The sequence below is a fragment of the Balaenoptera borealis genome (genome assembly GCF_965194805.1).
Source record: "Balaenoptera borealis genome assembly, chromosome: 17".
Lineage (NCBI taxonomy): Eukaryota > Metazoa > Chordata > Mammalia > Artiodactyla > Balaenopteridae > Balaenoptera > Balaenoptera borealis.
Window position 1 is genome coordinate 40,504,453 of NC_138876.1, and position 21,051 is coordinate 40,525,503.

General features: G+C 36.7%; 1 pseudogene across 1 annotated transcript; it reads left to right on the forward strand.

Moving 5' to 3' along the window:
* Positions 1-2,762: 2,762 nt before the first annotated feature.
* On the forward strand, positions 2,763-15,112 carry LOC309615144 (small ribosomal subunit protein uS10 pseudogene; annotated as a pseudogene). The gene has a single exon. The product of its transcript is annotated as a small ribosomal subunit protein uS10 pseudogene (transcript).
* Positions 15,113-21,051: the final 5,939 nt, after the last annotated feature.

Below are 21,051 nucleotides of genomic sequence, written 5' to 3' on the forward strand. Positions count from 1 at the left end.
CTTTAGAGTCCCTGATTATAGACCATTTTATTGTGTTTTTTCATCTGTAGATAAATACCCATATAATATAGTAAGTGCTCAATACAAGTTTTGTAAATTAATGAATGAACAAATACATGAACTAATGAATGCTATTAAAAACCAACATTTGTAAATATATCCATGGTAAGTAAAATACAGTGTGAGGTAGGAAAGATAGAGTGCCACATTCATAATCATTGAAGCTGCAATGTCTGCCTCATACTTGTCAAATAAGTTGTAATTCAAATGATGGTTTTTTCAACAGAGATTGTTGTCTGACAGTGAACAACAGTCTCTATCCAAATAAAAATGTTTTTAAGCACTCCTGGATGTGAATCCAATATGGAAATGGATTTGAAATAAACATTAAACATTTTACCATCTGTTGCCTTGCTGAGTCACTGAAAAATATCCTCCTCAAATGTTCATATTTTCAGATTAATTGGTCCATGGCTGCCAGGCATGAAGAAGAAAGAAAATCTGAAACTCAGTAATTCCACTAAGTTGTAAAAGATGCACTACGGAGACACTGTTATTTGGGGATGAAGTTGTGGATTAACACTGGAGTCAAACCAGGGGAAACATTCCTAGGTTGTCAGAACATTTTATCCAACAATTAATCATAATCAGCACATCCCAATAACTTTGATTAATTTTATGCTTAATTTTTTATCTCAAAACTTCTACCAAAATATGTTTACTTTACATTACTAATCTCTGGAGGATCATCTTTTTAACAAGCATCAGAAATTTAAGGAAGAATTTGGAGTGAGGGAAGGAAAAGATAAAGGGGATAGAATAAGAGACAAATGGAGTAAATGATGAATGAGTGAGATTTCCAAAATAGCAACAAACAAGGAGAAGAGAAGACTTTAAAATAATCAAAGAAACTAGTACTCTTTCTCACATTTCAGTCATGCTTTTCCTCTGAGGAGTGTAGCACAAGCCAAAGAAGTTAGCTCCAATCTACTCAAGGCTCAAAGAAACAACACAAAGTTGGTTTCCCTCCTGCATATTCCCACCTCTGGCTGCCTCCAGAATTACTATTCAGCACTAACTCCCCCACATTTAAAGGCAGCCTGAGTCCTGAGACCACAATCCCAATAGCAAGACCTTCATGCTACTTTTGTAGGCTGAATGTCATTCTGGCTCAACTGTGCTTTAGCTTCAGGGTATAGGGGTAAATATAAATGGGAAAAAGAAGCAAACACTAGGGAATAGTTGCAAAAATGTCTCTTAAGAGAGGCAACACAATTTCTCTAACTAATAAGAATTTCAGCAATCCTAATCAAAATCCCAACAGAATGTTTTAGAAATCAAAACTAATTCCAAAAAAACATGTGTCAGGAAAAGCAAAAGGACCTAGTACAGCCAAAATAATTTTGGAAAAGAAGAACAAAGTTGGGAGACTTGTAGGACCTAATTTCAAGACTTACTATAAAGGTACAATAGCCAAGATATCATGATATTTGTGAAAAGATAAACACATAATAAAGAAGATGTGGCACATATATACAATGGAATATTACTCAGCCATAAAAAGAACTGAAGTTGAGTTATTTGTAGTGAGGTGGATGGACCTAGAGACTGTCATACAGAGTGAAGTAAGTCAGAAAGTGAAAAACAAATACCGTATGCTAACACATATATATGGAATCTAAAAAAACCCAAAAAGGTTCTGAAGAACCTAGGGGCAGGACAGGAAAAAAGATGCAGATGTAGAGAATGGACTTGAGGACATGGGGAGGAGGAAGGGTAAGCTGGGACGAAGTGAGAGTGGCATGGACATATATACACTACCAAATGTAAAATAGATAGCTAGTGGGAAGCAGCCACATAGCACAGGGAGATCAGCTCGGTGCTCTGTGACCACCTAGAGGGGTGGAATAGGGAGGGTAGGAGGGAGACGTAAGAGGGAGGGGATATGGGGATATATATATATGTATAGCTGATTCACTTTGTTATAAAGCACAAACTAACACACCATTGTAAAGCAATTATACTCCAATAAAGATGTTAAAAAAAAAAAAGATGAACACATAGGTCAATGGAACAAAATAGAGAGTCCAGCTATAGACCCATACATATATGGACAACTGGTTTTTACAAAGTGTTGGTAGATAACCAACACTCTCTTCAACAAACAGCCCTGGCACAATCGGATATCCAAGTGCAAAGAAATAAACTTTGACCCATACTTTGCTCCATGTACAAAAATTAACTTTAAAAATTCATAGGGGGTGGGAGGGAGGGAGATGCAAGAAGGAAGAGATATGGGAACATATGTATATGTATAACTGATTCACTTTGTTATAAAGCAGAAACTAACACACCATTGTAAAGCAATTATACTCCAATAAAGATGTTTAAAAAAAAAATTCATAGGCTTAAGTGTAAAACATGAGACTATACAACTTCTAGGAGATAACATAGGGAAAATATTTATGACCTTGGTTTATGTAAGATTTCTTACATAGAACCAAAAATAAAAATAAAACCAAGAATCATAAAAGAAGAAAAAAACTAATAAATTGGCTTTCATCAAAATTAAAAACATCTACTCTGTGTTTTTTTTAATTTTTTTATTGACCTATATTTGATTTACAATTTGTGTAGCTTCAGGTGTACAGCTAAGGAGAGTCTATATATATATATATATATATATATACATTTATATATGTATGTGTGTGTGTATATATATATATATACACACATACATACATATATAAATTCTTTTTCAGATTCTTTTCCATTACAGGTTACTAGAAGATACTGAATATATTTCCCTGTTCTATACAGTAGGTCCTTGTTTTTTACCTATTTTATACATAATAGTGTGTATATGTTACTCCCAAACTCCTAATTTATCCCACCCCACGCCACCCTTTTCCCCGTTGGTAACCATAAGATTGTTTTCTATGTCTGTGAGTCTATTTCAGTTTTGTAAATAAGTTCATTTGTATCATTTTTTGGGGATTCCACAAATAATTGATATCATATGATATTTGTCTTTGCCTGACATACTTCACTTAGTATGATAATCTCTAGGTCCATCCATGTTGCTGCAAATGGCATTATTTCATTCTTTTTTATGACTGCATAATATTCCATTATGTATGAATGTGTGTGTGTGTGTGTTTGTATATATATATATATATATATATATATATATATATATATATATATATATATATATATACACACACACACATCTTCTTTATTCATTCATCTGTCAATGGACATTTAGGTTGCTTCCATGTCTTGGCTATTGTAAAGAGCGCTGCTATGAACATTGGGGTGCATGTACCTTTTCTAAATAGAGTTTTCATCTTTTCTGGATATATACCCAGGAGTGGGATTGCTGGATCATATGGTAGCTCTATTTTTAGTTTTTAAAGCAACATCCATACTGTTCTCCACAGTGGCTGCACCAACTTAACATTACCACCAACAAAAACATCTTCTCTTTGAAAGATAAAGTTAAGAAAATGAAAAAAAATGACATAAACTAGGAGAAAATATTTGCAAAACATATGTCTGATAAAGGACTAATAATAATATATAAGAATTCTTAATAAGAAAATTCAATAAGAAGAAAACAGTCCCATTTCTTTAAAAAAGGAGTAACATTATCAAGATGGCAACACAGATTATTCCCAACTTCAGTCTCCCTCATAAGAAGACCAACTAGCAACTGTCCATAGACAAGACACCACTGTAAAACTCCCAGACCATGGAAGTAAGGCTGAAGCACCCTTTTGGACCACAGAGACTGAGAAGGGTAGGAGGAGCAGCTACACTCTGACTGCATTGCCCCTCACCCAGGCCAGAATAGCACTCACTGACAGGACCCCCCCAGGCCTAAGGTTTCTCCAGTGGGAAAAGGAGAGCCCAAGATGGACATTCATCTCCCCATGTGTTGTGGGTCCTTTCCCAGGACCCATTTGGGTGTCATTTCACAGGAATCACAGGGGAAATCTGCAGGGCTTCACCACTGGAGATCAGACTGTGATGAACTAGAGGGCAGGGCTTACAGCAACCAGGGCTCAGATCTTGGTAGATCAAGTTCCTTCTCACAGCAGTGCCCAATTAGAGATCCCAGCCAACTGCTCATCTACAGAGCCAAGCCAGTGGTCCCATTTGGCCAGGAAAATTGGTGTGCAGTTCTGTCTGATTCAGGATCCAAAACAATGAGCCTATCTGGGCTTGGAGCCTATGCTGCCACACCACCCAGGCAAGGAAGCTAATTCATAGCCCCACACATCCCTAGGTGCAGACTTCACCCTGACTGACCAGGAAACCTTGGGGGGGGAACTTGGGAAGCAATGTAGCCCAGAAGCACTTGAGCAGAGAGCCCAGCCAGTGGTTCTGCCTGTCTGCAGAGCTCAGCTGGTGGCCCTGTCTGGCCAGGGAGCTCAGTGCACAGTTCTGCATGATTTGGGTTCCTGGCCAGCAAGCCATGCTGGGCTTGGAGCATGTTCTGTTGCCCCGCCCAGGCAGAGAATTAGGTTCATGGCCCTACCTACTTTTAAATATAGCTCTCAGTCTCACCCAATAAGGAAGCCTTACCAGGTACCCAGGAGGCTGCACCCTATAACCAGCTGCAGAGTCACCCAAGCAGAGAGCCCAGCCAGAAGCTCTTCCCATCTGCAGAGCTTAGCTGTTGGCCCTATCTGACCAGTGAACAGTTCTGCCTGATTCTGTTCCCCAGCCAGTGAGCCATGCCAGCCATGGAATCTGTTACATGGCTCCACTCGAGCTGGGAAACAAATCTGAAGCTCTGCCTAGGGCTAAATATATCCTCCAGTCCCACCTGGCCACAAATCCTAACCAGAGCACCTGGAGGCTGTATAGCCCTCTATAGCCTCACCAACATTGTCACTTGAGCAGAGAGCCCAGCCAATGGCCCTACCCATTGGCGGAGCTGAGCCAGTGGTCCCATCTTGCCAGGAAGTTTGGTGGGCAGCCCTGTCAGATTCAGGTCCCCAGCCATTGAGCAGTAATATCCGTGGAATATATTCTACAGCCCTGCTTGCACAGGAAAGCAAGTTCATAGCCCTGCCCAACTGCCAAGTATAGCATCCAGTCCTACCTGACTAGGAAGCCCAACCAGAGAATCCGTGTAACGATGGAGTCCATCATATAGCCTAGCTAAGACAGAGAACTAAGAAAGTAGTCCTATCCAGCTATTCCCAGCCAGCAGCACTTCCCTGGACTTTAGTGCGTGGGCAGTGACCTCACCAAATAGAGACACCCCCCACCAATAGCAAGCCCCATCTACCCAAAGACACTGCCAGCTGACCAGTCCAGAACCCCAAGCAGAACTGACTAGTGAAGGATTGTCTCTGCCAAAGTGAACCTGTAAGGTCTGGAGGAGGGGTGCACTTACCCAAATGCCCAGATACCAATGCAAGGAATCAAGGATGACAAAGAATCAGGTAAACATGACACCACCAAAAGAAACTAATAAAGCACCAATAACAGACCCTAAAGAAATGAAGATCTATAAACTGTCTGATAAAGAATTCAAAAAATCCTCTTAAGAAGTTTAGTGAACTACAAGAGCTGAAAAATACAATGACTGACTTGAAGACTTGAATAGAGAGCTTCAACAATAGATTGACCAAGCAGAAGAAATAATCAGAGAACTAGAAGAGAGATCATTTGAAATTATCCAGTCAGAGGAGAAAAAAGAATGAAAAAGAGTGATGCAAGCCTATGAGACTTGTGGAACACTATCAGGAAAACAATATACATATTTTGGGAATCCCAGAAGGACAAGAGTAAGAGAAAGGGACCAAAAAAGATATTTAAATCAATAATGGCTGAAAACTTTCCAAACCTGGGGAGAGTAACAGACATCCAGATTCATGAGGTCCAGAGAACCCCAAATAGGTTGAACTTGAAAATGGCTACAGGAAGACACATTAAATTGTCAAAGGTCAAAGACAAAGAGAGAAATATGAAAGTATAAGAGAAAAGTGACATGTCACATACAAGAGAAATTCCACACACCAATCCCCACCCCCCCAACCCAAATAAGACTGTGTGGATTTCTCAGCAGAAAATTTTCAGGTCAGGAGAGAATGAAAGGATATATTCAAAATATTGAAATAAAAAACTGTCATCCAAGAATACAATACCTGGCAAAGCTATCCTTCAGAAATTAAGGAGAGATAAAGACTTTTCCAAACAGACAAAAGCTGAGGGAATTTATCACCACTAGACCTGCCTCAAAAGAAATGCTAAAAGGAGTTCTTCAGGCAAACATAAAAGGATACTAATTAACATAAAAATATATGAATGCAGGTGTAAAACTCACTGGTAATAGTAAATATATACTCAAAGTCAGATTCTCTAATACTATGATGGTGGTGCATAATTCACTTGCAACTCTAGTTGAAGAGTTAGAAAAACAAATGTAAAAGTAACCATAACTGCAATAATTTTGCATTGGATATGCAAAATAAAAATGTGTAAACTGTAACTACACTAACCTAAAATGTGAGTAGGGTGGGGAAAGAAAAATGTAAAGTTTAGAAATGCTACTAAAGTTAAGTTGTTATCAGCTTAAAATAGGATGTTATATATTTTATGTGAGCCTCATAGCACCACAAAGGAAAAACCTATAGTAGTTACACAAAAGATTATGATAAAGGTTTCAAAGCATACTGCTACAAGGTATCATCAAATCACAAAAGAAGAGAGCAAATAGGAAGCAAGGAACAAAGGATCTACAAAACATTCAGAAAACAATTAACAAAATGACAATAGTAAATCCTTAGCTATCAATTGTTACTTTAAATGTAAATGGACTAAATTATGCCATCAAAAGACATAGAATGGATGAATAAATTTTTTTTAAAAACCAACAATATGTTTCCTACTGAAGATACACTTTAGCTTTAAGACACACACCATGAGAGTGAAGGGATTGAAATGATATTTCAAGCAAATGGTAACCAAAAGAAAGCAGGGGTAGCTATATTCACATTAGACAAAATAGACTTTAAGCTAAAAATGGTGAAAAGAGACAAAGAAGATCATTATATAATGAAAAAGGGGCCAATTTATTAAGAATATATGACAATTTTAAATATTTAAGCACTCAACATTGGAGCACCTAAATATATAAAGCAAATATTAAACAGACCTAAAAGAAGACATAAACAGCAATACAATAATAGTTGGGGACCTTAATACCCCACTCTCAACAATGGATATATTATCCTGATGGAGAATCAATAAGGAAACAGTATATTTGAGCAATGCTATAGACCAAATGGACCTATCCAGAACATTCCACCTTACAAACAGCAGAATACACATTCTTCTCAAGCATATGTGGAATATTTTCTAGAATAAATCATGGTAGGCCACAATCAAATCTTAGCAAATTTAAGAATACTGAAATCATACCAAGTATCTTTTCTGACCACAGTAATATGAACCTAGAAATCAATAACAGGAGGAAAACTGGAAAAATCACAAAATATGGAAATTAACACACTCTTAAAAAGCCAATAGCTCAAGGAAGAAATTAAAAGGAAAAATTTTAAAGCATCTTGAGACTTAAAAAAATGGAAACACAATATACCAAAACTTACTGGATGAAGCAAAAGCAGAAATAAGAACATTTATAGTGATAAACACATACATTAAGAAAAAAGAGAGTTCTCAAATAAACAGGCTAACTTTACACCTCAAGGTACTAGAAATAGAAGAACCAACTAAGCCCAAAGTTAGCAGAAGGAAGGAAATAATAAAGATTAGAGCAGAAATAAAAAGATAGAGAATGTGAAAACAATAGAAAAGGAAAACAAAACCAAGAGTTGGCTCTTTGGAAAGATAAAAAAATAAACAAACCTTTAGCTAGACTAAGCAAGAAAAAAAGAGAGAGGACCAAAATAAATAAAATAATAAATGAAAGATAAATAAAATTATAACTGATACCACAGAAATACAAAGGATCATGAGAGACTACTATGAAAAACTATATGCCAACAAACTGGACAACCTAGAAGAAATGCCTAAATTCCTGGAAATGTACAATATGCCAAGACTGAATCATGAAGGAATAGAAAATTCAAACAGACCAATAATGAGTAAGGAGAGTGAAATAGCAATGAAAAACCTCACAAAAGAAAAAGCCCAGGGCAAGATGGTTTCACTGGTGAATTCTACCAAACATTTACAGAAGAATTAATGTCAATTCTTCTCAGACTCTGCCAAAAAACTGAAGAGGAGGCAACATTCCCAAAGTCATTCTATGAAGCCACCATCACCCTGATGCCAAAACCAGACAAGAATACTACAAGAAAAGGAAATGACAGCCAATATCCCTGATGAATATAGATGCAAAAATTCTCAACAAAATACCAGTTAACCAAATTCAATAGCACATTAAAAAGATCATATACCATGATTAAGAGGGATTGATCCTTGAGATGCAGGAATGGTTCAAGATACACAAATCAATAAATGTAATACATCACATTAATCAAATGAAAGATAAAAATCATAAGATCATCTCAATAGTTTCAGAAAAAGCATTTGACAAAATTCAACATCTGCTCATGATAAAAAAGAAAAATTCTCTCAACAAATTGATATAGAAGAAACATGCATCGACATAATAAAGGCCATATATGACATGTCCACAACTAACACAGAGTTGGTGAAGGTTGAAACCTTTTCCTCTAAGATTGGGAAGAAGACAAGGTTACCCACTCTCACCACTCCTATTCAACAAGTACTGGAAGTCCTAGCCAGAAAAATCAGGCAAAAAATAAAATAAAATAAAGAGCATCAGAATTGGAAATAAGCAGAATTATCTCTATTTTCAGATGACATGATTTTACATGTAGAAAATCCTAAAGACGTTACAAAAAGAAAACTGTTAAAACTAATAAATGAATTTAGTAAAGTTGCAAGATGCAAAATCAACATACAAAAATCAGGTGTGTTTCTATACATTAGCAATGAATTAGCTAAAAAAGAAATTTTTAAAATTCCCAATAGCATCAAAAACAATAAAATACCTAGGAATAAATTTAACTAAGGAGGTGAAAGATCTCTACATTAATAACTATAAGATGTTAATGAAAGAAATTGAAGACACAAATAAAAGATATCCTATATTCATGTATTGAAACAATTGATATTGTTAAAATGTTCATACAACCTGAAGCCACCTATAGATTCAATGCAAGCCCTAACAAGACTCCAATATCATTTTTCACAGAAATAAAGAAAACAGAGGCAAGGAGTGGGGAGTGGGAGAATTGAGTGAAGGCGATCAAAAGGTACGAACTTCCAGTTATGAGGTTATGTACAGTGTGATGACTATCGCTAACAGTACTGTATTGTACATTTGAAAGTTGCTAAGCAAGTAGATCTTGAAAGTTCTCATCATAGGAAAAAAAATTTTGTAACTGTGTGAGATAATGAATGGTAATTAAACTTATTGTGGTGATCATTTTGCAACACGTACGTATATCAAATCATTATGTTGTATACCTTAAACTTATATAATGCTATATATCAATTATTTATTTATGTTGTACACCTTAAACTTCTCAATAAAGCTGGAAAAAAATTTTAAACTCAAAAAATACTTTTAATAAATAAATAAAAAGAAAGTAACAGGATGTTGACTTAAAGAAAATGCACAACATGAGAGTTGCAAGTTAAGTTTCATTGGGGGCAAAATGAGGACTGCAGCCTGGGAGACAGCGTTTCAGATAACTCTGAGAAACTGCTCTGAGGAGGCGAGGGGAGGAGCCAGGATATATAGGAGTTTTGCAGCAAAGAGCAAGGTAGTCGGAAGTCAAAAGATTATTGTTAGCTCTTGGAGGAAGACGCGGTCGCGGCTGCAGCGGAGCCTCGGGCCACCCGCCCCTGCCCCTGACTCACCGCTGTTCGCCCTTGCTGAGGAACAAGTCGGTCAGGAAGCCGCATCACAGCCATGGCTTTTACAGATACTGGAAAGACTCCCGTAGAGCCCGAGGTGGCGATTCACCTGATTAGAATCACCCTCATCAGCCGCAACGTGAAGTCTTTGGAGAAGGTATGTGCTGACCTCATCAGAGGCGCAAAGGAAAAGAATCTCAAGGTGAAAGGACGGGTTCGGATGCCTATCAAGACTCTGAGAATAACTACAAGGAAAACTCCTTGTGGTGAAGGTTCTAAGACTTGGGATCGTTTCCAGATGAGGATCCACAAGCGACTTATTGACCTGCACAGTCCTCTGAGATTGTCAAGCAGATCACTTCTATCAGTATGGAGCCAGGAGTCGAGGTTGAATTCACCATTGCAGATGCTTAAATCAACATTTTTAATAAACTGATAATCAGTTGTCAAAAAATAAAAAAAGATATTGTTAAATAAAGAAAACCAGATATCTCAAGTTAAGGAATTTAGTGCTTTTCTATGTATGGGAAGATGCAAGAGTCTGGGCTCACTGAAATCATTCCTTTGATATGCACCTTAGCTATCTGGGGCCTGTATTTTCACACCCTGAGTTGCTGCAGGGCTCGCCGCAGGGAGCAGCTGCAGTCTGATGGCTGCTAGGTGGCAGGTATTCTTTTCAGCCCTGAGTTTCCTCAGGACTCACCAGCTCACATTGGAGGGCTGCAATCATTGGTGACTATGACATCCTTTGTTTATTGATATGGCAGGAAATATTCCATTTATAAATATTCCATTCCATTTATAAATATTCCATTTATCAAGGAAAAGATTTGAACAAGATACTTTACCAAAGAAGATACATGGAGCAAATACACGAAAAAAATGCTTAATAACATTCGTTATTAGGGAAATTAATACCAAAACCACAATGAGATACCACTACATACTTATTAGATGGGCTTTAAAAACAAGATAATTACCAAATACTGCTGGAACAAGGAAAGCATAATAAGTAAAGAAGACAAACTCAAAATAATTTAAATAATACAAATCATTTATTTTATATGACATTCTATAAAACGCAAAACTAGAAGGACAGAAATCATATCAGTGGTGTGTAGGGACTGGAGTGGAGAGAAGGAATTATCTACAAAGGGAGTTGAAGGAAACTTTTGGGATGATGGAGATGTTCTCTATCTTAATTGTAGAGGCAATTACATGACTATGTAAGTTTGTCAAAATTCATTGAACTGTACACCAAAGAAGGGTGTATTTTACTATATGTAAATTATATCTCAATAAACCAAAAGAACAAGCATCACAATAAATCCAAAATTAATGGCATATAAATCATCTTGTGAATCATTATTTTAATGAAATTACTCAATTTGAATCAGGGCAAAATTCAGTGCATTATTTGAATTTTTGAAATGTTTTAGTGATAAATTTTCAGATTAATAGAATACATACTTCTAAAGTATTCACCACAGTTGTTAAAAGGTGAGGCATCATTTAGTATTACTGTCATTGATCAGCATCTTATGGTAATTGCCTGTGACACATTAGCATTCATTATGCAAGAAACATTTCTTGAGTATTACTAGCCTACAGGCCCAAAAAAACTCATTTCTCTTCAGTTCTGGGCCAATAGGATATGCTTCAGTCTTCTTCAATAAACTTTTATAAGGTACGATCAGATGAGACCAAATCTAAGAAAAGTAACTTCAAGCTTAGTTTCAGCTGGTCCATAACGGTAGAGTTGTTTAATATTAGAAAATAAAGCCATACAGTACGGCAATATTACAAAGACTGTAATTACTACACTTAGAATGATTCTAATGAAACTTATCAAAGACATTTTAAGTTGCCTAGATATCATAACTCTCAGGTTACTCAAAAGCAAAATGCTAAAAATATATTGTAAGATCTAAGAACATTATTTTAATAGTGAATGGGAGCAAATTACATATGTGGAATTTTTTGTCATAATCTCTGCCCTAGGTTTTAGTTCCACCTATACATTACATTTTCCCTACTTCTCATCTCCATGTTTGAAATAATCAAATAACCCTGTAATTTCCATGCGTTCTTGCTGCAAACATGAACACACCAATGCTTCAGGAGTCGCCAAAAGACAAGCAATCTGTATAGAATTGGTTTCATGGGCATGCCACTTAGGTAGTCACACAGGTCCCCAGTTTAGAAGGACCTACATTTGGTGTGATGCTCTGGTATTGCTGTCTGGAAATTCTTAGTAATTTTTGAACAAGGGCCCCACGTTGTCAGTTTGTACTGGTCCTCGCAAATTATGTAACTGGTCCAACTTTATAAATACCAAAACTGACATGAGGATTCTAAGTTACTCTTTACATAGTGTCACTTGGGTCATGCATTTGACAAAAAACTAACCAAATTTATCTTGAAACACTTTAGTTAAGAAACTACAGCTGGAAAACTGGCAAGTTGAGGTCATACAATGTCTAGGAACTTCTGGTAAGATAGACATGTTGGAAGGACAATTCATTTGTCTGAGACTTTGGGACATCCATTTTCTACTCTAGTTAAAATAGGGTATAAAGAAAACTAGATAGATTTTCCTCTCAGGTTATCAACTGTTATTGTAAGGAAGCTCATATTTACACTTGGTGTTACCAAAGTTTTCATTTTAATGTTTGGTCAGTTCTTCCTCCTAAAAGGTTTCATATATTCATTCACTTATTCATTCATTCAGTAAATATCTGATGAGTGCCTACTATGCACCAGGCACTGTGTTTAACACTAGACAGAAAACAGAAAAACAAAATTAAATAAAACAAGAAAACAGTGTTCTTCCCTCATGAAACTTAAAGTCACCGAATTAGTCACTCCTTATCTTCCCAATTATAATTTTGTTACATTTTCTCTCAGACATTGATTTTTAATCTATGAATCTGGGAGAACAATATGCTACATACCAACTTTTTCAATAGCAAAATAATATAAGCGATTGTGCCTTTTAAAATGTCAGATTTTACTATTTAATAATGAGAGAAATTTGGCTTTTAAAAAAAGTGCCTGGGCCATGTGTAAGGTATCCAGTAAATGGTTAGCATTGCTACTAATATAAACCACGTCACCAATCTTCCCTTCGTATTAAATGGCAAGAGCTATGATGGTCAGCCTCAAAGCTGGCTTCCAGCCCAGTCAGCCCCTGCAGCCGGTAGGGCCCAAGGCAGAAGTGTCTTTTTTAAGTGGGCTAAAAAGCATTTGGCTTGAATCTCAAATGCTGAGTCTTTCTGCAAGATGACATATACGTAACGCAAGTGCTTTGGAGGGGAGCTGATTTTAAAAGCATTAGAGCAAGTGACCCTTCTCTTAATCATGGTCCAAACGAAAACCAGTTGGTCCCCTGCAATCTTCCTTCATCCTCAGTGGTGTAGCTAGGGCTCTTTGGTTCTAGAAAAGCATCTCTCTCATGCATTAGCCATAACACAAAGCAACAGATGCCTAATACCTACTTCCATACCAGCTCCTGGGCTGAGGAAGTGACAACTGGTTGGAATTAAGCTGAATCTGGAAACATCCTGGGGTTCATTTTTATTTGAGATTACAAAATCAACAGGTGCCATTTTCTGGGCTTGGCAAAGGAGAGCAATGTAAAGGTATCAAATGACACTCATATATCTGGACATGATTGAAGGGTCATATCCCCTGACAGCTCGGCAGGGGTGAATTTAGTTCCTGTAAAGCATACGGAGGGTTTAATTCCTCCCCTCAATGAAAATGTGTTATTTTATGTGCTCAGACTATCACCTCCTCCCTTGCTTTCTTAGAGAACATCTATTTCTGGTGGGAGCTGCCAATTTACTATCTCTCAATCTCACCCCACAGGTGGACACATGACCAATACGAGCCAATCAGAATCTTCCTCCAGATTTCTCACAAGATCTGGAGGGAAAGGGCTTCCCTTCCTCTCAGGTCACTAGACTGTAAGAATATAGGATCTTGGATTCCTGGAGTCTCATGAAGTCCGTCAGCTGGAGAGAACAAGGCTAAACGCAGAGAGAAGCAGAAATGAGAGATGATGAGGGAACCCTGGTTTGCCTGATAGACCAAATCATGTAGAGGCCAATCTCTCCTCTGCTCAGCCCATCATTTCAGTGCATAAACTAGGGCGTCTCTCTTTTATGTTTTACTTTGTTTATGCTAGTTCAAATTAGATTTCTGACGCTTTCAAGGAAAAGAGTTCCGATCAATTCACTACCTACTCTGAAGGCTGCATTTTTACAACCTGCTGGCCATCAAGTAAATTCAAATAATATCCAGGAGGATGAGATGGAACAAGATTCTCCAACTCAAGGAAGCCTACTTCTAGCCAGTTAATTTCTTTATGGCTTGTCAGATTCATAGCACCAAATCTATGGGAGCAATTTATTAGAACCTAAGGCTCTTTTCTGTGCAGAGTGGATCTGTCAATCAAGGTCCATGTGCTGACAGTCAGACAGGAGAGGATGAGGGGTGGGGAGAGAGGAGCCAAGGCATAACCAAGGGCCCTGCTCAAAGCCAGAACTTGGTCTATCATACAACTAACAAAATGAAAGTGTGACTAGGTCCATGAGCTTCCATTTATATTACTAGTTGTTTCCCTTCTCTAACAACTGGCTCTGTGGGTTAAGACTCATATTTCTGCAAATCATTACTATCTACCCAAAGGTAGCGATCAGATTAAATGAATGTCATCTAGCTGGAAAGAGTTCCAAAGTCAAGTTACCAATTTCTTCCCCCATCCCACCCATTATGTCTTCTCTTCCCACTCCACCCACATTTTCATTTATGTACCTCTACTGTTCATTCATTCATTCATTATTTCATGAACATTTCTAATAATCTCCATATGCCTGCCATCATGATTTAAAACATGAGTCTCCCCTGATTAAAACCCTTCAATGGATTTCTGATTAAAAATGAGGGTACTAAAACTGATCACACGATTCTCTAACTCTTAGCAAAAATGAACAATAATGAGGGCCAGTGTGTAAGGTAAACATCAACACCAACCAAGCAAACAAAGGGGGAAAACCTACTGCTATAATTATCAAAAACTGAAGCAACAATATTCTGACACAAAATGTGCCCAAGTCTCCCAGAGATAGTACTGGTGATTTAATAAAATCTTGAAAATTTCTACTGATACTCCTGATGTGAGTAGGAAATTTCTACTGATACTGCTGATGTGAGGAGGAAAGGAATTTCTACTGATACTCCTGATGTGAGGAGGAAAAGTGCTTGTTGGGGAGATAATGGTAAGAAGTAAATAAACAAGGCTGGCTCTCTTTGGTGGGAATGAAGACTCTAGGACTCTACACTAGATTGGGGAAAATATTCCAAAGACCAAGGGTATTTCCTCAGTGAAGGAGGATACACCTACAACTAGATACAATGAATAGAGTGATGAAAAAAGAATGAGTCAAAATAATTCATCTATAATATATCAGTGCAAAAAAATCTGAACTGAACTCCCTATGTTGAACATGATCAAGATGAAAACATGGTGTGGTAACCATGCAAACATATTACAAAGAGGAAAGAAATGAAAGGAAGCAACACAACTGACAAGATAGGTGAAGAGCCTAGCTTGCACAAAAACATAACCATGGAAGAGAAGAGAGTTCCCCATGAGCACTTTAGTCTATATAATAATTTCATAGATGTGATAATTCAATAAGACAAGGTGAATAAGATGAAAGGGAGACTGCAAGGTTAAGAAAATAAATTGAAGACCAATTCAGCTGAATATCAAATTACTAGCCAAAAAATAAAAAGCTTTGGGTAATCCCAGGCAATGTGGAGGAAAAGGGCAGAGATTAAAACAATAACAGTAAAATATATAAAAATGACAAAGATAACCCAGAATAAAGACAAGTTTTTGGTGTCCCTTAGGTATAGAATCCAAAATATGGAAGAGAAAATCACTCAAAGATTATGAGAAGAAAAATTTCCCCCCAAATGAAGAAAACCTTGAGTCTGCAGATTAAGAAACATACACCATGTTGTGGATATACCTAGTTTGTCCATCTGATATCCATTTCCCTTCCCCCTTCCTAAGAATAACAAGTTTTCATTTAGATATCCACCCTTCCTCCACATGACTCCTGTGCTTTGATGCCCAATGCCAAGGGTCGGTTCTGATTGGTTTAGACCAATCTTGCAAATTCCACTGCCCTGGCCTCAGGTGTTGATTCAGGCCTGGGCATGGGAACTAAATACGTCAAATCAGGTAAATTTTAGGATTTTTGCTTGGAATGTTGAAGAAAAATTACTCTATATATCAGGGAATATGAACTTTAGAGAGAACTTTTAGAAATATTTCTTACAGTGAGATCTACCATAAATGTGTGTGTATGTATATATATACATACATATATATACGTATATATGTACATATATTAATATATACAGCAATTCTTTCATTTCACTTCACTTTCTCTCCTGATAAGTTTAGTATATGTTAAATTAAATCTTTATATTTCAAAATATTTTTGGAACTTGCTGGAAATCCATGCTCTAGGATATCAGAGAAAGCTATTCACAGGTAGGTGTAACACTGACAGCACTCCACTGCAAGACTTTTCAAGGTGGCTGTGCAGGGTGGGAGTATGTGGAATAGCTGCTGGTAGCTGGGTGCTGCTGCCACCCAGCACTGCAGGAGTAGGGCCCTGGAGAAGCTACCAGCACTGCAACAGCCCAGGGCCAGAGAAAGTCTGCCAAAGAGACCACCAGCACCAGGAAGCAAAACTCTTCTCCTCCAGTGACTGCCCAGACCATCTACTGACAAAGCTTTAGGACCAGCTGGCAAAGGAAAATGTTTAAAGGGTCCAGATCAATTTTCACAGAACAATCTAAAAGAATGAATTTGGAGCTAAGGGGCAATAAATTGATCACCCACAGTAAAATTTAGTGTTATTTTGTGCATTTAAAATTTTTTACATATATATAATCTCATGTCACTATTATTGTCTTTCTCTGTCTTCTTAAATCATCTTTAAAAAAATTTTATCCATGTTATTAATGGTAAATACAGTTCATTCAATTTGCTTTATGCAACACAGAGTTATTAAGGGGATACAGGTTCAGTATTATTATATTTTCCTCGTGAATTGTTCCTTATACCTTTACCATTGTATAAGGACCTCTTTTTTCATAATAATGCTTTGTGTCTTGATATTTACTTTGTCTGACAGCAATATTACTACTATAATGTTGCTTTGTGTTTGTGAGAGTGTATGTTGTGTTTTTAATGTTTAGTATTAGATAGTAGTATATCTTTCCCTATCCCTTTGCTTTCAAATATGTGTTATATATTTGTATTTTTCTGTAAGCTACATATAGCTGGATATTTTAAATCCAATATGAGAATCTCTGGTGAATTCAAAGTGTTTTCATTTATTGGGATTACTGATACATTTGAATTTATTTCTAGTATCTTATTTTGTTTTATATTTACTTTCCTTTTCTATTTTAAATCGGTGTTTTTCACCTATCTCTCTTTTCCTGCTTTCTGTTAGACTGCATTCCAACCAATCATTACAATGCTTTCCAATGATCTCCTCATCTTTCATTTAATTGTAGTATAATATTTAAATTCTACCTCTGTTGTTAAATCTCCTTCCAAATTAGTCATTATTATTATTATTATTATTTTAACAGGTTATTTACTTTATAGATAATAAAGTAAGAAAATGCTTATTTATATTTACCCATGAATATGAGTTTCTTTGTTTTTCATTGCTCTGGCATCCAGACCTTTCCTTCTGAGTTTGGTTCTTTTCCTTAAATATATCCCTTAATTACTTCTTTCAGTAAGGATAAGTACTTGGTAAATTCTCTCACCATTGCTTGAAATTTTTCTTTACTTTAACCTCACTTCTTAAAAAATTGTAAAAGTAAGTATAGAATTTTAGGTTGATTTTTTGAGTCAGTACTTTGAAGATGGTATTCCACTGTTCTCCAGCTATCATTGTCAATAGGTCTGCTGTCAGACATTTTTTTCTTGGAAGAGAACCTGTCTTCTGTGTTCATAAGTAAGGTATTATATTATTCATGAGTATTCTGAATTTTCAGTACAATGCACCTATGTAATGATTTATTTTTATTTATATTTCACAAGGATTCAGCATATGAAGTTGTGTGCTGGAGTCAGCTCAGACCAGCTCACAAAAGCCGGTTATGCATATTTCTTCCCAATACCACATTCAATGAAGAAACCTGAATTCAGCTGGTAATTCACCTAATTCAGCTGGTAACCTGAAAGCAGCCATGATGACAGTATTTACAGCACAGCAGCCAGCAAACACTATAAATCAGTGCTAACTTTATCTTGGCAACTGGTTGTGAAACATTTATCAGTATACCAATGAGTATATAGTTCTTCAAATTAAGAGCTGGTGTGGGTTTTTTTATCTGTTTGGAAAATTTTAAGCCATTATCTCTTCAAGTATTTCCCCTTCTCCATTCTCTCTCTTCTGTCTTCTATATCTCTTAAACTCTTGTCCATTTTTTCCACCTCTGTGTATCTCTCTCTCTGCTGCATTCTAGGTAATTTTCTCAGCTCTATCTTCAAAGTCACTAATTATTTCTTCAGCTGTATATAATATAATCCAGTGTTTAACTCATCCGTAGAGATATCAATAACATGTCTACATTTCTAGAAGCTCTATTTGTTCTTCAAATCTATCTCTTCACAGTGTGCTGTTCTCTCCTTATAATTTCCAGTTTTTCTTTTATCACTTTAGCCATTTGAAGCATAGTTATTTTATACTCTTTGTTAGATTGCTCTATTACATCAAGTTCATGGGAATAGTAGTTTTCCTATTTATAGTGTCTACTGACTCTCTTGTGATAGATTATTTCCCCATCAAATTATAAGGTTTAATTGTTTCCCCCACCTTCCTTCTTCTACCCCCAAAATACCTGTGCACTCTGAGGTGTAAAAGTCTTGCTACAAAATCATTTTACTTTTGCTTTTGGTCTGAAATTAGCGTTGATATTTGTTTCTCAGCTTGGACATTCCAGCATTAAATCAGTGATGTAAATTCCAACTTCACATGATTTTTGGTGGCCAAGGGCTTTAATACCTCTCTTATCTTCCCATCGAAAATTCCAAAAAATAACAAACTTTCTAGTCACCCTACTTGAACCAGTAAGTAGGTTTTCACTCCTTTTACCAAGGAAGCAGCCTTTTCTTTCCAGGATTCCAGCTTTAAGTAGAGATCTCTGCCTCACTCGGGCCCAATGCCGTATTTCCCATGTTTACATGGGCAATAAAACCTCAGTCTCTAATCCCCTTATCCGATCTAATATCTTCCAAAACCATCACAGTGTCTGCTCAAAAGTTTACTGCTCAAACCTAACACTGCCTTTATTTCTGACATGTCATCATGCCAGAAATTATGTTTTTACAAATCAATTTATATATTTAGATTTTATTCTTATACATTGTATCTAGCATGTTCATGGTTTCATAACTGTGGAATTGAAGAGTGGGTGGAGCTTGTTAGTTAAAAAGTATTTCTCTCTTTTAAACTATTTGTATGTGTGCATAAAAAGCAGTCTAGAACAATGTTCACCTGATGGTAATGATTGTTACTTCCAGAAATTCAGATTCATTGATTTTTTAACTTTCTTTGTATAGGTGCAAATTGTTCGAATATTTCAATAATTACCTTGTCTCATTTTTAACTGGAATAAAATAGTTATAAAATAAATGTTAGTGTCTCCTATGTCTTTTGAACAAAGAACAATCTCCTTAGCCTGCTAACCAAGGACATTCATGATCTGACCTCATCCTACCTGTCTAGACCCATTTCTCAACAGTCTCCCCATATTCCCTACCCTCTGGTTCAGTTGACAACACAACATTTCCCACACATGTCTCTTTTGTCACATTCTTATGACTTCATTGAGGCCCCTCCCCCTGTAAAAATCTTCTCAGCATGTCCTCATGTTCTCAGCAGGTCCCAGTATTACTCAACCTTCAAACCACTTCTTTTTAAAAACCTCTTCATAATCCTTTACTTCCTCTTTTAGTCTTCCCCAGTCCTTAAAATACAACATTTTCCGTATTGAATCACTTTTATTTATCTGTCTGTTGACCCCTTTAGAGAAAGGTGAGGACTACATTTAATATTTTAAATATGCCTCGTTTATCCAGTAAATGAGTTCATGAATAAATACATGAAATGAATGCTCACAACTTGCTGAGTTAAAAGCCGGCTTCTTGGAGATTTCACTCTGGGTGAGTTGCAGGTTCATATGAGATGCCAGATAAGTTTTTGTGATTCCCTATGTCCTCTGGGTGGTAGTCAATTGGGATATTTTGGTAGCCCTGGGTAGCTGTTGAGAAGTCTGTAGGGAAAGAATGGCCAATGGTATTCTGTAATGCCTTACATGTGAATTGCCATTAGTTGTCATAGCACTTTTTGTTTTTTAATTTTTATTAGAGTACAGTTGATTTACAGTGTTGTGTTAGTTTTTGCTGAACAGCAAAGTGAATCAGTTATACATATACATATATCCACTCTTCTTTAGACTCTTTTCCCATGTAGGTCATTACAGAGTATTGAGTAGAGTCCCCTGTGCTATACAGTAGGTTCTTATTAGTTATCTATTTTATATATAGTAGTGTGTATATGTCAATCCCAATCTCCCAATTTATAGCACTTTGACAAACAACATTTCACTTGATCCATTGAGGTAACTGGGAAAATAGTCATGGGCCCAGTTTGTAAATGAGAAAACTGATGTTTAGAGCATTGATGACTTATCCAGAGATTCAGGGAAACAACTTTGACCTAGGTGTTCTGTTGCCAAGTTCAGTGGTCTGTGTTTTGTCTCTTTTACCATCAACATCTACAACTCTACAGGTATTCCTGGACCCCACTGTGGTAGGAGTTAAAATGTCAGCTATTACACTGTGATGGTGAGAAAGCCAGGCTCAGACTTACATTGTAACACCAGCTTTCTCCCTAAATTGCTGGGTGGCCTTCGTGTCACCCCTCTGGCCTTGAGCATTTTCATGTGCAGACTCAATTTCTTCATCTCCAAAATGAAGAAGACCTCTAAGGTCCTTACTCTTCACAG